Source organism: Choloepus didactylus, chromosome 16, assembly GCF_015220235.1.
Source record: "Choloepus didactylus isolate mChoDid1 chromosome 16, mChoDid1.pri, whole genome shotgun sequence".
NCBI lineage: Eukaryota > Metazoa > Chordata > Mammalia > Pilosa > Megalonychidae > Choloepus > Choloepus didactylus.
Window position 1 is genome coordinate 49070897 of NC_051322.1, and position 18069 is coordinate 49088965.

General features: G+C 35.2%; 1 long non-coding RNA gene across 1 annotated transcript in view; it reads left to right on the forward strand.

Annotated features, from left to right (window-relative positions):
* The window catches only part of LOC119511142, a 76313-nt gene that overhangs the window by 42979 nt on the left and 15265 nt on the right, over nt 1-18069 (forward strand). The window lies entirely within an intron of this gene.

Below are 18069 nucleotides of genomic sequence, written 5' to 3' on the forward strand. Positions count from 1 at the left end.
AGCTTGCATCACTTTTGCTCCCAGGTAAAAACTTAGACACACCTCAATTCCTAATGCAATGAAATTCTTTGTTGGAAGCTGAAAGAAAAGTTCACAGGCTACAGACAAGGTTTAATAGGAAGGTGAATAATACCCAGATGAATAATGAATTAATCATGATGTAGAAGAGTAAAAACTTGCCCTGATCACATTGAAAAAGAATCTAGTTGGCTTCTTCTCATGGTTCAATTAAAACTGAAAAATAAAACAAAATGTACAAAATCCCACCAAAGCCTAATTTGTGGTAGATCATTTATTTTCAGCATGAGTATGAGTGGGTAGATACTCATGTATGGGTCCATATAAAGTTAAGCAAAATGTTGGTTTTAAGCAATGGTATAATTTTTTGAAAGAAATGACAAATTCAAAGATGAAAAACATCACATCAAGCAACTATTAATGCAAGTTTTGAATAAAAACAATTAGAAATAAAATGGGAGAAAACAGTTATGTGGTGCCTTGGATATTGAAATACATAAATAATGCACTATAAAATGAGATCTCTGATAATAGTGAGATAGTATCTTTCTGACTTTATTTCTTTACGTTTACAACTTTAAAAAAAGTAGGCTGTCTAGTGAGGTAGGTTGTTTTTTGTGCTGTTCTAATTACGGACAACATATACCCCAGAGCAGTCATCCTGCTCCCTGCTGCTCACTTCCACACTCCTGAACATTTGGACTCTTTACAGGGTAGGGAAAAAACTACCAACACTGTCTCATCTAGTTTGGTTGTAAAGCTAGAGTTCAAAGCATTTAAAAATTTCCAGAATATGAAGAGAAAGTTTTGGTAGAAGAATAATTTTATCTTTGAAAGTATTTATGCATTAGGATTTGGAATCTTTTTAGTTTCAGAGAAACCGTTTAATCCCAGAGTATTCTGGCAGAAAGGATTGTGCAGTTTAGGGGTTGGCAAAAACAGCTTCAGGCAAAAGTCTGATTTCGTCATAAAGTTTCTGTAAATAAAGTTTTGTTGGAACACGGCTAGGTCCATTTGTTTAAATGTCGTCTGTCAGTGGCTGCTCTTGTGCTACAATGGCTGAGTTGATCAGAGTTGAGTAGTTGGTGAGAGGAAGTTTGGCCTGCAAAGCCAAAATGTTTACTATCTTAATTCTTTACAGATAAAGTTTGCTGATCCCTGGTGTTGTGCACCATTTATCTGAAATAGTATTTGTGACAAATATGATAGATGTTGAATTGAACAGAGAAATAATTAATGAATCTTTTAAATATGCTTCCACTTGGAAATAAAATTTCTGAATAGCCGGTCTGACATTCTTTGTAGAGTTCACCTAAAATCCAACAATGTGCATTTTACGAACTTTTTGATTAGAGTCAGAAAGTGAACTACTGAATTCTTTCCATTATGGTAAGACCGAGGCCTCAGGTGAAGGCTTTTCTGAATTAGGAAGCAGTTTCTCTGTGACTAGCCTTGTTAACAAATGCAAGGGAGAAGAAGCTTTATGAATTTATCAGTGATTTCTATAATGCTGAATTCAGAGACCAAAACATTAGTTGCCTTTCTGAATTGCGTCTGAATTTGGTTAACAGAGGTGAGAGATTAAGGTTTCTATGTATATAAACTTGGCTTTTTTATTATAGTGTTATACATATGCATGGGCAAAGACTGAAGTGGCCCACTGTATCATTCTAGAACATATTATTTGAATGAGGGGATTATGGGTATATTTTATTTATTATATCAGGTATTTTCTGATTTGTTTTTGTAATGGGAATGTATTACTTTTATAAATAGACAAGAAAGTTATTTAAAAAATTAAGTGAGGAAGGCAACTGTTTGTGAGTATCATTCTAAACTTTGGGGCAGGGAAGAAGAGGAGAACTGAAATTTCAAGTTTTTCTTTCCTATATTTAATATCTTGCAATTCTTCAGAGTATTATTGTGCTAAAGACAAAGGTGACTTAAAATACGATAGCAGTGAATTATATTATTGCTAGGTATACCAATAAATTGCATTGTTTATTAAATTTTAGATGTAGCTTACTTTGTTCTAAGTTGCTTTTACTAAAATTCTAGTTCTTCGACAATTTTTTAATTACTTAGGACTTAAAAAAATGTTAATTCTCATTCCATTCTTTCTTTCCTGGAACATAAGCTAAGGATTTAACTCTACTTTCACTTTTATATTTGAAATTCTACCTAAGGATCCTTGGTAGGGTAGAATATAAAGGGTCTGTATGGGCTATTCTTGATAGGAGAGTGATGTGCTATACTTGGTCAGTTGCAGGCTGCCTCTCTCTAACTGTTTTGATCAAGGATGATTGAAAGGGGTGACCAATCCCGTCATGCACTCCGTAGGCAGACAGAATTCTCCAATCTTCTTTTCATATGTTCTTCACAGCACTTTAAACCAAACCTCCCCTTTCTTTGGGAGTCAAGGACCCTAGTAAGGTGTTTAAGCACCCTGGTATTGGAGCTACAGTTACATGGTGGTAGGAGGGTGATCTGGAGGTTACTCCACTGGCGAGTGCATTTGATAGTACCTTCTGGATTTGGCAGTGCTTTTACTTGCTCTTTTCATTTTTCATGAAACAAAAAAAGAAAGGAGGATTTTCCAGTGGTTTCTGGTGAGTGGTTATGTTATATTTTCTGGATAATGACTTTGGAATCTTAAGCTCAACCTGAAACTGGCTCTTATTCAAGAAGCTGAAATGAAAGTAAGGATCATACCAGTAATAATTATGATGATTACAAGGTACCCTCACTGTATGCATATATGTGCTTCAATTGATGGGCCATATTGAAAAGAAAAAGAATAAAACATCACAGATTTATGTCATATAAGGCATAGGGTGAACAATAACAATGAATATTTATTCAAATGGGCAGTATCTTCACAGGTTTCCATGAAGTTTCTAAAACTCATTATGTACAGCAGTTCTATTATCTGTCAAGTAGAGAATGTTAATGAGTCTTCACCTTCATTGGCTTTTGTTTGTTTTAAGTGGAGACATGTATGTAATATATTGTAGATGTCAGGTATTACTACTTTTTGGTATTTGATTGCTTTTGAATGTCCATGAATTTATGAATTAAGCTATTAGTTCCATAAATCATTCATTAATAAAATTATACATACATCATGAAGGTAGAACCACGGTGTGCAAAAGTAGTGGTCCGTCACTTCTTTACTATCCATGGTACTGGAAATTATACACTTACTCCATTAAGATCATCATCTGAGGCATCCAGAAGTGTCAGAGGATATAATTGTGCATCTACAGAGAATACATCACACTTTAATAATTATTGAAAATGGATCTGGTGACCCAATTTAATGATTTTCTTTTAGGTGATAAGTAGCATATGTCACCATAACTCTGTGATTCCTGTAATTATTAGTTTAAAGAAGTTTGTGGAAATTTTACCACATATTGGAAACTTTTTGCCACAGGATTGTCGCTTCCAGTGTACTTGTAACAGAATCTTAAACTGCCTGCCTAGGGGGAGCTCCCTTCTATTCTCTCCAGCCTCATCACATATCCTTCCCTCTCACATGTACCTTCTTTTATTCTGCTAAAACCCTAAGCTCCTTTCTCTCAGCTCTTCACTCAGTTTCTCTCTCTCCTGGCTGGCTTCCTGTAGTACCTTATGTGACCTTCTCAGAGAGGTCTTTCCTTCCTTCTCCTTACCTTTGGGCAGCTTCACTGTCATCTCCATTATTTTTTAGCAGTCACTCCCATTTGTTTCCTTTGTATCCTTGTTTCCTTAGTGCCACATATGATTGTTATTTCTTTGTTGGATTCCTTATATTGCCTTTCTCCACCAATGCATGGCGAGCTGTATTGGGGAAGAATCATCTCTGTTTCATCTACTAGCATATTCCCAAAACTTTGCAGAGTGAATAAATGAACGTATATTTAAAAAAAAAAACTTGTGCAAGTATGTCTGCTGGACCAAAGGGGACATGCATGCAAAATTTTAATACATTGTCTTCCAAAAATTCTGTACCAATTTACATCCTCGCCAATAGTGTGAGAGTGCCTACTCCTCCATGCATGAAGTTTATTATAGATAATTCTTTTCTGCTTCTTTTTTATGAGAAAATAAGACTCATACTAGAATATATTTTAGCCTTATTAAGAGATTTAAATGTTAATTTAAATGCTAATGATCATTAGATCATAATAAATTAAAATAAGGTAATTATAAGATTAATAATAAGATTATAAGAAAATGAGGTTAATATAAGATTCTGAGTAAGTCAGTCTAAGAAACCAGACCCAGAACAAACAAGTCTTGTTTGCACTGATTAGAACCCGGGGCCTGGCATCCTTACTGGACTGGACGTGATTGACTTTCCATCATTCAAGTTTAGGATGAGATGAAAAGATATGAAACAAAATGGAAGTGATGTATTAATTTTACTATACTATCTGGTTATTTTCTTGACTCCTGTATTTGCACCTTTTAAATCTTCCTTTGGAAGATGAAGAACACATTTCACAAAAATCCTCAAATATTTTTAAATTTTGTGGGAGCCATTAATTCTGCTTTTTTAGTAATCACATTATACCAATATTATTATTGGTAATTCCTGAGGAGGAAAGTATTTCTTTTGATAATTTTTTGAACCTACTACTCCACCCATGGGAAGAAATAACATAAAAATGCTTCACTGGCTTCTTGAACCGCATGCTATGAGGCGTGGCAGCCAATGGATATGGATGCCCTGCGTGGTATCCAGTAGCACCTGTGCTCCCAGCTATGCCACAAATGTTAATCTGTAGAAAGGTGGAGTCTGAAAACAGTATAGAACATTAAGAAAAAATTATCTCCAAAGATTTCAGGAAAGACTGTAGTTTAGAACTACCAGCTCTAGCGTGGTGAGGAAGAGGGATGCTTCTAAAAATGAGTAGCCGGTCATTCTTAGTTCTTCAGGGTCATTGCATTTCTCTATCGAAGACTCATATATTACTGGCTTTTTACCTGAGGCATCGCAACTGATCCTTTTATGATTAGTAAGTTACCTGTGAGTTTGACAGACCTGTAAAAGTTGCATTTTAGTATTGGTTTCCTAACCAGGAACTACAAAACATCCTGAAAAGATTAATTAGAGAGAACAGAAATTTTATGTTTTTTTTTTTTGTTTCTGTTTTTCAGTGGCAGAGTAACACTCTGATTTCATATGGCTCTGTTGTGTATTCACATAATACTTAAGAAAGCACTGAACTTTCAGTTCATAACATGAGCATGTTTTTCTCCACAGTTTGGGATGTTTAATTGACCTTCCTTTGGTTAAGGACCATTATTCTATTCACTGACATTGAGAAGATTAGAATCCATTACTTTTCTAAGTTGTTAATAAATCCATGTCTTACATCAAAATGTTGTTAATCCTTTAGAATTTTTCTGATATTTTTCACATTAACTTATTATGAGTACCATTTCAATTGATTTTTCTTCACTGCAGCTTCTCGAGATACCCGTCAGTTCATTTTGGCTGAATTTAGGTGCCTTTCTCAGCAATGAGAATCCATGTTCCTTTATCCAAGGCAGGCAGGGCTGCAGCATATTTTGGCCTTTTCCTGGAAAGCTACACCTAAGGAGAGATTAAAGGTAAGGGAGATTCCACCTCTGGTTTCTCTTCCTAGCACAGTATGTCCATGAGTCAGCTGGGACTTCATTTTTGATGTGTTGGACACAAGGCCAACTTTGTGGATGCTGTGTGTGTTGATCACCTTGTGCAATATGGTGACTTAAGGCTAACTCTTCAGTTCTTCTGTGTGAAGTCAGGATTAACAGATTCTCAAAACACCTTTTTATTCTTTTAGACTTTAAAGTGATGCAATTGATACTAATTTGAGTTGGTCAGCCTTCATTTGAAAAAAGTGTTTGAGTTTATGAAACTTTTTCTCCAGGTGTAAGTTCCTCAATATTCAATTGGTCTACTAAAGTTTTCTATTTCTAAATTGTGATATTTTATATTTTGCTGGGATATTATTCATTTCTTCTAGTGTTTCCAAATTTATTATCACACATTTGCATTGTGTTGGTTTGAAACTGTTATGTACCCCCAAAAAGGCCATGTTCTTTTAATCCATTCCTGTGGGTACAGGCATCTTATGGGTGGGATCTTTTGATTAGATTATTTCAGTTGAGATGTGACCCACCCCATTCACGTTGGGTCTTAATGCTCAGAGTCCTTTGTAAGAGAATAAAGGAAAAATCCCATAGATCTCAGAGAAAAGCCCCAGAGAAGCTAAGAGAGGAACAATGGAAGCTCAGAGAGGAAGGCACTGAAACCAGAAGCTGAAAGCTATGAAACCCAGAAGAGAAGGACCAGCAGACACCGGCCGTGTGCCTTCCCATGTGACAGAGGTGTCCCGTATGCCAGCAGCCTCTCTTCGGGGTCCAGGTATCGTCCTGTTGATGCCTTCAGTTGGGACATTTTCACTGTCTAAGAACTGTAAATTGTAAGCTAATAAATCCTCATTGTAAAAGCCAACCCATTTCTGGTATATTGCATTCTGGCAGATTTACTGAACATGCATATGATATTTTTCTTAGAAATTTTAAGGTTGGTATTTGTAGGATAAATGTAAAAATCCATAAATTTTCTTTGCTCTAGTAATAAGAATCTAGAAACTGAAATGAGAGAAAGAATCCATTCATAATCTTGGTTAAAACTGTGAAATATTTGAAAGTAGTTTTCTTAGGGATGCACAGAAAAATATTAATGAAAGACATAAAAAAAGGATCTGAAAAGTATAAAGGCATGATATTCCTGGATGGGAATTATTATTATTTTAAAATGTCAGTTTCTCAAAAACAAAAACAGTGGAATTCTTAGTCCAACAGATTGTCTGACTGGGGTTGGACATGAGGAGGATCTTAAGTCCAGGTAGAAGAATAAATGTCTCCAAAAGCCACTCAAAGAATGATTAAGAAGAATATTGAGGGGGCCTTTCCTCACCAGGTGTCAGAATTTACTTTAGTGCTGCTATTCTCCAAAAAACAACTATTACAACTGTTGCTTCTGGACTCATGTTTCTATGTGGTGGTGGTGGGGGGGAGGTGGGGATTCAGCTACTGTAACTCCCCTGCGTTTCTCCCCATCCCTCATTAGCTCCTGGTTATGGATGGATAAAGACTCATCTGATTGGTGAGTTTGGGAGACAGCATTAAGGATGTTTGCTTCAGGCCACAACTTCCAACCTCACTCTCAGGTTTTCTTTTTTGGGGTCAGCCTGTTGACAAGACACATCACATGTTTTTCTGAGTATAAGACTACAGGATCAGACTGTATTTCTTGGTTTGGGGTGTTGTAGGGTTGCCTGTGACTGGGTGAGTAAGTGTGATTCTCAGATGAGTATTAGGATTCTCATTGTGACTGTCTATCTCAACCATGTCATCCACCTCTACTATTTTATCAAAATAATAAAGCTGATACTTGAATTTTTTTGGTCTGCCTCTTATACCTTATGTTTCAATTGCTTCCAATTTAAGGAAGTGAGAAAATTTGGATCCTTAACACACTTAGGAATATAGTATTGTTACAGGAATAAAAAAATTGACTAGAGGAACAGAATAGAGAATACAGAAAACAAAATTCTGCAGTCAGTAAATGAATTCAAGATATACCAGTTGACTTAGATGACTTAAGGTATTTCCGTAGGGGTACTATTGAGTGTTAAGATGAGGGTATAGAAAAGCATATATAATCTTATCATCTATAGCTGTATATCTATAAATCTCTGTCTCTATATCAGTACCTTTATCTATATTATCTATCTCTCTATGTATCTATATTGATACCTGTATTTGTATCTCTGTATCTATATTATCATATATATATCTGTATCTATGTTTGAATATGGAGAAACATGAAGGATAAATAATAGGCTGTTAGATGAGTGACCATGCTATAAAATACTACTGTATATTAAGAAGAGAGAAGGGGTAATTAAGCTGAAGAGGAAATATTAAAAGATTTCACGGGAAATCTTCCACAGTATGTTCATAACATCATACTTATGTTGGATTAAATATATATATGTATAAATAATTAAAAGTGAGAACATAATACTTTGAATAATTATATGTTTAAGTATTTTTCCTTTCAAAGCATTAATTATTAAGAAAAGAGGGATTTACTATTTGATGTTTAAAAACATTTAGGAAAAGATGTACTTGGCTATAAACATGAAAAGATACATATATTTATTATTTTGGGGTTTTATCTGGTAACGAAAATAACAGAAAAAATGTTGAACTATTGGATTCCTTCGAGTCGTGTTTTATGCCCTAAAAATAAAAGTGGTCTGAAAATACGTGAATCAGCCAGGTCTGTGCTGCTGAAGATACCAGGGTGGTGACCAGTTGTGCACTTCTATTTCAGGTATGACTGATAGAGATGTGCATTTGAATTGAGAGGAAAAGGGAATAAATTAAGGAACAGGATTGTTTTTACTAGCAGTTGGGAATGAAAACCCAAATAGCATTTCTCATTATTTTGGAAATAAAATTCATATTGTTGAAGAAAAGGCAATAGTTGTTAGTAAAAAAGTGACATTATTAAGTGCACTGGCCTTCACTATCAATTTCTAAAGGCATAAAAGATTTAAAAAGTGTTCTCTGCTGCCCCAATGGGAATACCTGGACAGTTTGCTTGGGAGAGAGCTGTTTGCATCACAAATTCCAAGGGATTCTCTTGGAGATTCTAGTCAACCATTGGCCAGCATCACTCTCCAAGGGATCTAATGGAAGGGGCTGAGAAAAACAGATTGTGGTACATTGGTTTCAGGTGTGCAACTGCATCATAAATCTAGGTGGTCGTCCTGAAATAGTGCAAAAAAAAAAAAAGCAGGATACTAGTTGACTTAGCCCAAGAGAGTGGGTCTCCTTCTGAAGGACTAGACTACAAACCACAAACCTGGAGAGGGCGAGCGCCATGCCTTTCATATACCACTTGGTGCCTGGTCCACTATTCAGCACAGTGGGCTTTCAACAACTATTTGTTGAATACATTAGTGGTCAAATGAATGACTGGATGAGGGAATAGAGATGAAGGTAACTGAACTGTGATTCTTAGCTGGACTTCAGATTGAGCAGGAAAGTCAAATAAATGCTGGTAACAAGAGTTGGAGCAGAAGGCCCTTTAGGGGGACTGTTGATGCCTATGGGGGGAGCTGCCTAAAGAGGCTGTAGGCTAAAGGTCATTCAGTACCTGAAAACACTTCTATTTCAGTCAGGAAAGGGAACTGCTTTTTTTGAGTTCCTTCTATGTACTTAAATGTGATGCTAAGTATCTTCTTTACATCACTTATTTAATTCATTTAAACACACTGCAAGAAAGATATTAACCCCGTTTTACAGACAAGACAACCAAGGCTCAGAAATGATGCATACAACAATTTGTTCAGGATCACCATACTGGTAAGTGGTATAGCCAGGATTTGAAACAAATCTCTCTCACTTCCAAGTTTATGTTCTTCCCACAACACCAAGGACTTTAAAATGAAGGACATGCCTTTACAAGGGAGCATTTCAGAATTTGGGAGTGGATATCTAAGGCATCAGGACCCTTGTTTGTTGACTGAAAACAAAGCAGCCCTCTCTATCATTGCTTTGATTATTAAAAATCATGGTATTAATTGATATTTCAAATAGCACCATATTTTTACGTTTATCAGAAGGTGATGTGGGTTTTCAAAAGTTGGACAGCACTGCACTTTCCTATTTTGTCTTCGTTTTCTTCTTAATTTTCTAAAAAATAGAAAAAACCTTTTATGATTCCAAAAGATGTAAACATGCATTATAGAAAGTTAGAAAATACAAACAAGCAAAAAAGAAAAAAGTCACCATATTCTGATCACCCTAGATGAGTTATGTTAACCCCTTAAAATATGTCTTGTCTGTAAAATGGGGTTAATAACATCTTCCTTGCATGGTGTTTGGGCAAATTTAATAATTAAATAAGTGATGTAAAAAAAATACTTAACATCACATTTAAGTACATAGAAGATACTTAATAATATCAGTTCCCTTTGCTGTATGAAATTCTCCCAGTTATTTTTCTATTCACATATATGTGCTTTTTTTTAAATAAAAATGAGATTCTACTGTATATGCTATTTTGTCACTTGTCTTTTCCTGTGAATGACTTCCACTTTTCTATGTCAATAAACGCTTTTCTTTAATATTCAGTTCTTATTGAAATTTCCTCAAATGAGCCCCCAAATAATCTTTACAGCCAATTTGTCCAAATTAGGACCTAAATCACTTCCAAATCAGGATCTAAATCAGTTCCTTTTAATCTAGGGGGGTCCTTTTCTTTCTTTCATTTTTTTTTTTTTTCCTATGAGACTGACCAAATGAAGAGCCTGAGCCAGTTATCCCACAGAATGTCTCACTTTGGATTGGTCTTGTGGTGCTGTTTAACTACTGTAGTTCCTCTCTCAGAGGTTGTACTGAAATGTTTAAGAGTTGGTCTCTCCTAGTAGTCCATAACATAGCTTCTTACCTCTCTTTCAACTTATTCATTGAATTCAGACATCTGAGAACGTGAAAAAACGTAGGATGATCTATTAGTGGTTTTAAAACTTATTTTAACTTTAACTTCTTGTATGTGATTTTTTCTTCTATATTCTATATAATTCCATTAAAAATGTTTGTCTAAGCCTTCTTGACCGAAAGGTGGAAAAAAAAGTGAAACAAAGTAAAGTTTCAGGGGCTGAGAGATTTCAAATGGAGTCGAGAGGTCAATCTGGAGATTATTCTTATGTGCTATATAGATATCCCTTTTTAGTTTTTAGTGTATTAGCATAGCTGGAAGAAAATACCTGAAACTGTTGAACTGCAACCCAGTAGCCTTGATTCTTGAAGATGAGTGTATAACTATGACCATGTGATTGTGAAAAACTTGTGGCCACGCTCCATTTATCCAGCGTATGGGCACATGAGTAGAAAAATGAGGACAAACAAGTAATTAAATAATGGTGGGAGGGGGGGCTGGAGGGCTGTGTTGTTTTGGGTGTTCTTTTTTACATTTACTTTATTTTTATTCTTATTTATATATATATATATTTTGGGGTAATGAAAATGTTCAAAAATTAATTGTGGTGATGAATGCACAGCTATATGATGGTACTGTGAACAACTGATTGTACACTTTGGATGACTGTATGGGTGATTATATTTCAATAAAATTGCAAAGGGAAAAATATCCCCACTTATTAGTGATGACATGAATTTTCTATATACAAACCTGAATTTCTGTTTACAAACCTGAGAAAGTATGACAATTCAAATTTTGCCTTTCCTTTTGTAACACAATTTTTTTTTCTTTTCTTATTGTGCTGGATAAGAACTCCAAGATAATGTTGCATACAAAGTGTGATAATTGTTAGGCTTGTCTTCTTTTACCAAGGGGAAAATTGCACAGTATTTCCCTTTTAAGTATGATGTCAGCTGTATTTTTTCATATAATTATTACTCTATTTTCCAACAATATTCTTGTAAATTTTCAAACACAGAGAAAGCTTGACAACATTTCATTGTGAACATCTAGAATACTTTCACTTTTACTATTAACATTACTACATAGATTTTATCTTTTTTTTCACTCTCTGTTGTCTGTGTTTTCAAGTTTCAGCATCTCTATTGTCTACTATCATGTACACTAATTTTTTCCTCCTTCAATTAAAATCTTCTGTGGATTTTTTTTTTCATTTCAGTTATTTTACTTTTAAACTTCAGAATTTCCATTTGTTTCTTTTATTTCATTTTATTTTCATTTTTATTGAAGTAAAATTCATATAACATAAACATATTAAGGTGTACAATATAGGGTCATTTAATAAAAAAAAAGTTTGTATAGATTTTGACCCATTAGTAGGGGTATGAATCAGTTTGGAAAACAGTGATTTTATAAATTCTCTAATTTTATAAACTCTCAAATTGTACAAATAAGCAAAGTAAGATGAAAGATTTTAAGTGCCTTATCCAAGCACATAGAGCTGTAAAGTTCAAGAACTGGATCCAAATATGAGTTGAATTCTGAGTCCAATCATGCTTCCAATATGTAGAGCTGCAAGCCTTGGTAGGTAAAGTTCAAGCATCTAACCTTTTTTCCCCTGGCAGGTTAATAATATCTCTTAATGATTTCTCTCTTAGAGAGAGAGATTCTCCCATAACCAGCTAGCAGAGGAGATCATTTTGATAACAGTGTTATGAAGTGACTGAAGAATAATCCAATCAGCAAATATTTATTCCACAGGCACTTATTAAGCACTTAATATGTGCCAGTCACAGTCTGGACCTCTGGGATACAAAGATGAGTAATATAATGATGGAATTTTGAAACGGGGTGTGCCCACAGGCATGGGAAGAAAGGAACAAATTCAACTGATGTGGTGAAGGATTTTACATGATGGGTCTTGGGAAATTGACAAAATATTTAACAAATGCCTATTTATGGTGACTATAAGCCCAACTTGGTCTAATAAGAATGAGTATGTAAGGGGAACAATAGATGATTTTGTTAAACCTGAAAGAGATGGTGATAATTGTGAACTGGTTCTGGATACCAGCAGGTGTGGTTCCTATTAATTACATACCCTGCCCTAAGAATCACCAAATGCTCCAAATTTCAAACTCATTATAAAGCATTTCCTTATATTGACCAGAATTTCTAGTTGACAAAGTGATAGGTGTTTTCTCTTTTAACTATTCATGCTAATCATTCTATCATGGGATTTAGTGGCTTGATGTTTGCATTTCACTTCTCAGACCTTTTCCTGCTAAGCTACATGCTTCTCTGCCTTGGCTGACGGCCCTTGACAAGTTCTTTGCCAAAACATGCAGTGAACTGAACACACCCTTATCTTCACAAAAAGGCCCCCCTTTGTGTTCCTTGGAAACCAAATTCCTAAGCCAGTGTGATATTCTGTGATCTTTCCTTCCTTTTCTCTCCATCTACCTTCTAGGGGAGGGAAGAGAGTGGAGAGAGGAATTTGTGAGAAGTCTGGGGACCTCTTGACCTGCTGTACTTCGCTTTCGGAGGCAGCAGTGCAGGGTAGAAAGGACCTGACTTGGAAAGTGACTGGGAGAGGCCAGTTATTGGAGGATGGGTGCGCCGCTCCCTCTGTTCTACTGGAGAACTGCTCCCTTTCAGATTCTCATGCTTGCTTCCTCCTTTCAGAAAACGAGTCTTCCGTCAGAAAATCTGAAGATTGAGGAAGGGAAAGACTAACTATCGAAACTAGTCTGGGTTACCAGAATATGATAAAGGTTTTTTTCCTTTTGAAAGGGAAAAATGAATTGGGGTGGATGGAAAATGTTAAGGTTTCAGTTAACTTTTTAGAGTGCTTGCTGTGTACTTGGACCTAAGGTTACTACTAGATTTCAGTGGTCGGTGGAGACATCTAGAGTCTTTGGTAAAGAAGGACTCTGACCCTGCTGTGAAGATTATGTTGTTGTATGAATAGATAAGAGCCATCAGAGAAGCTAACGATGCTCAATACTGGTCCTATTCGGGCAGTTTTGCATCCGGCTTGTAGTTGTTTTGAAAACGATTACAGTATAAGCCAGTTGTTCCCTCAGGTGTCCAGGTCTTCTGTCATCTCTGTTCAATGGATAAAACAGAACTATTTACTTTAGTTTTTCAATGTCATTCATCCCAGTACCTGCCAACATCTCAGTGCAGGTAAGACAGAGAATGTAAATTCTTTGTTATGGCAGGGTGAGGGGCAGAAACATTCATTTTAACTGTGGAAATGGAGAATAACAGGGAACAGGCTAGTACATGACAGCCACAAATCATGAAAGCTTAGTCATTGTTTAATGTATTCTGGACAGTGTACAGATCTCAGATTTTTTGGATTAAAACAAAGATAAGGAATAAGTACCATCTCAGTGTGAGGGCTGCCATTCTCATGTCAGATCATGTTCCATCTTTGCTGGGAAATATATATATATATATATGTTTCTCTAAAGCATGTATTTAAATCTAAGTACCCTTACATCAGTCAGCGTACAGGTGGTAGCTGGGAGATGCCAGATGGGCTTTGTGGTGCAGATTTTCTCATGCCTTTTTTTCGAGAGATATTTTTTTCAGGGTTCAGATTGTTAGATGAAAGTTTGCCTCTTTCTTAGAAAACTATACCCCATAACTTTGGTTGCAGGAATCCATTAGACACAAACCAGGGCTGGACACATCTTAGGTAGCAGAGCCTGTATTGTCTTCAATCCAAAAACCAGGGAAGTTTTATGGCCATAAGAAAAACCAGGGCCAGTTTAAGCCTTCATAGTAGAGGACATCTATCTAAATATTCCTCTACAATGCTGGCAACTTAACAAACAAATATCAGCTTCATAATGATGTGTGAGTCATCTGTTGAATTCACAGACTCAAAGCATCTGAGAACCAGAAGTAAAACTATAACTCCAGAAACTTAAAAAAATGTGATTATAGCTATGGTTATTACACTTTTGTGTATACAGTGCTTTTAATGACATTAAAGGCTGTTTTGTTAATAACATGTTTAATATATAATTTCTTAAATTTATCCATAGTCTTTGTCCATGAAATTCAAGTTCAAATAAAAATAATATCCCTTAAAATACTTTTATAAAGAATTTTTTAAAAATTAGGTGCAAACTTTTATATAATAATAATCTCAACATAAAATACATGCAAAGAATAAGGTTTTAGAGAAAGACTAAATAACAATCACAAATTTGTATTTCCTAGGCATCAACTGAAAGATAGAGTTTAGCTAGTGTTAACGGAAAGGAAAAATATACTGTTACCAGCACTTGCCTCTGGATAATGGGACATGATTTTAATTTTCCGTTTGTACATTTATATTTAGTAAATTTTCTACAACAAGCACATATTAATTTTATAATCATAAAATAATACTTCATTAATAGCAAAAAAATAGCTTAGAAATCTTAAAACCACATTTTTAAACTTTCATATCTATTCCTTTTAATGCAGAAAACACATTTTCTTGAGGTGATGGGCTGAGTCTTAGTCTCCATGCTTTGCCCCTTCAGCAGGTAGTTTTAGAGGGAGAGTCCTACAGTTTTAAGGGCTTTTTAGGTTACAGTGCCATCTTTGGGAAACAGCTAGTGTCACTGGTTACCGCCATTTGCCGATGATGTGAAATGCACAATTATAATGGGATTTTGTGATATGGGCAATTAAGTAATCAGTTATCCCAAGGATTATGACAGTTTTATAAAATGCAAATCATTTCCTTGCTGCCTTGGTTCATCAGACAACTTCCTCACTGGTCTCCTTACCAACAATCTCATCATCCTCCTATCCATGCCAGAGCAAACTATCCAAGTGGTTTCAAATTCACTATTCTCCTTTAGATACTTCAAGGACTGTCTTTAACAAAATAAAAATATCTTAGGGTGTCGTACATATCCAGGCTTCTGACTCCTTCTTGAGCATCGTCATCTTATAAAACCGTCTTCTTTCACCAGCCTTACCAAAATACTTCAAGTTGTTGGAAGGAGCCAATCTCTTTCTTTCGCCCATCTTCCCCATTTCTCTCCGTCTCTCTTATTCTGCTCTATTTGCCTGGCATGTGCTTTCCATTTATCTCACTATTTCCTATGTGTTTTTCCAGACTTACCTCAAAGCTCATTTCATTCTTCCGAGATGTCTTTCTCAACTCTACTGGGCTGGGCGCCCCTTCTCTTCTCCCATTGGACCTATTAATACCCTTGAATGACACTCGTCGTTGTTTTTCGCTCTCTGTCTTTGCAAGGACTCTAGTCTCCCTGTCTACCCCAGCACCTAGCTCACAGGCACGTAATGAAATCCTCAAAAAACATTTAGTGAATGAATGAGTGAGCCAGCATTGGAACTAGGTCATGGTGGTTCCCAAACCATTTTTCTTTTTCTCAGTTTTCTTCTTCTGTGAAAGAGTGGATTAAATGAGAAAATGTTTAAAATGCAGTTAGCATAGTACTTGGCACATAAAGATTTTTTTTTAATCTTCTTTCTTTACAACCCCTGCCTAGTTTCATGTGCCCCACACTTGGTGGCTTATGCCCCACTGATAGCAAAGTCTCCACCCAGTCAGTGCCTCCCAGTCAGCAGTCCTTAGGCTGATCACAGGCATGCACTGAGACTTTTGTACCAATGCCTCAGATCACTCACCACACATATTCACTGTCCCCCTACTGAAAGTACATGCTTGCACCTTTTACTCAGTCATCTTACTAATCACAGGGGAGCCTGGCTCTATGGATTTCTAACCAAAATGTGGTCCTCTTTTTAAGAAAATCTTTTGCAATACTTAGGGTTGATCTTTTAAGCCAACATCAATAAATGCAGGTGGTCCTCATGTTTCATTTACTCCACTTTCATCCAACTCGCTCTATCCATATGTTATATTGACACCCTTCATTGATTCCAACCCCCACAGTTTTCTCTTTTATTAACATTTTGCATCAGTATGTTTACAATTGATGAAACAATATTAATTATACTATTAACTATACTCTATAGTTTACATTAGAGTTCAGTTCAGTCCTAAAGTTTTTAGAATACCTTTTATTCTAGTAGCATATATACAATATAAAATTGGCTTTTTATGCACCATTCAGCATGAATATAAGCTAATAAACCAGCACACTGTGTGAGCACATGCTGCCTGCTAGCCCACAGATCAGTAATCAGGGCATTATCATCTTTATCAATGAAACAGAATTTGTGTAATGATTTGGGTAAGTTTGTTGCCTTTTTTCATTAGTTTTAAACATAATCATCTAACAATATTTTTGTTTACTCATTTTCTTAATAATCCACAAAAGCACTGGCAAAATTGCCACCAGTAATTCCTTCCCAATATGAAATCAGTTTCTTCAGTCTACTAAATGTTATCTGAGTAAACCATAATAGAATTTAGAGACGTTGTCTTAGGACATTAATTTTTATTATTTGTGTTTAATATTTAGCCCATGTTTAAAATATTGTAACAATCATTTATACATTGTAATATTCATGAAATAAAAATAAACAATTATGCCATATATAGTGACAGTAAGTGTTGACTTTCTGGGAATGGGGTTTTTCCATGTAACAGGTATGTCTGATGTTTAGGGTTCATTATTTGCTCTCATTGTTATTTTGAGGAATATATCATGGCTAAAAGTAAAGAACTTTCATCCTGTACTAATATTGGAAATTCTATTTTGCCTCCTACTCTATATATTTTTTGTTTCTGAGCTTCTATATAAGAAAGCTGAATGGTTCTGAAAGGAAATAAAAGCCAACTAAAGGCTATAATGAAAGATAATCTTATTGTCAGTAGGTTCTCTCATAGATCTGCAAATTTCTGGAAGTTTTAACTTTTTTCTCAAATATTTATCCTATGTAATATATCTATCATACTGTTAACAGGTGACAGTATAGACTAATGCTGGAGTTTTGAAGGTTTCAAAGTTGGTAATCTATAAATTCAGTATAATTTTTTTTTTACTTCTGTCCTTTTTATTTTATATATTTTGAATATATAATTATATGCATATACATTTAGAATTATTACATTTTCCTGTTGAATTGACCCTTTTATCTCTATGAAGAGTCCCTCTTTATAACTCTAGTAATACATCTTTCCTTAAAATGTACTTGTTCTAATAGTAACAGTCATGCCTGCTTTCTTTGTTAGTGTTTGCACAATGTATCTTTACCATCTTTTTATTTTGAACCTGTCTGTATCCTTATATTTAAGGTGTTTCTTACAAACAGGATATGTTTGGTATAATTTTTAAAATCCTATATAGAAATCTTGGTCTTTTAATCCTAGTATTTAGTCCATTTAAATTTAATATAAACCCCACAAGACATTATTGTTATTGCTTTAAATAGTGGATTTTTTTCACACTTACCCGCATAGTTACCCTTTCTGGTGATAGTTTTCCTGTAGATTTTGGGATCATTTTCCTTTAGAATGAAGAACTTCCTTTAGTATTTCTTGTATTGCAAGTCTGCTGGTAACAACTTTGCTCAGATTTCAATGATCTGAAAGTGTTTTTCGTTTC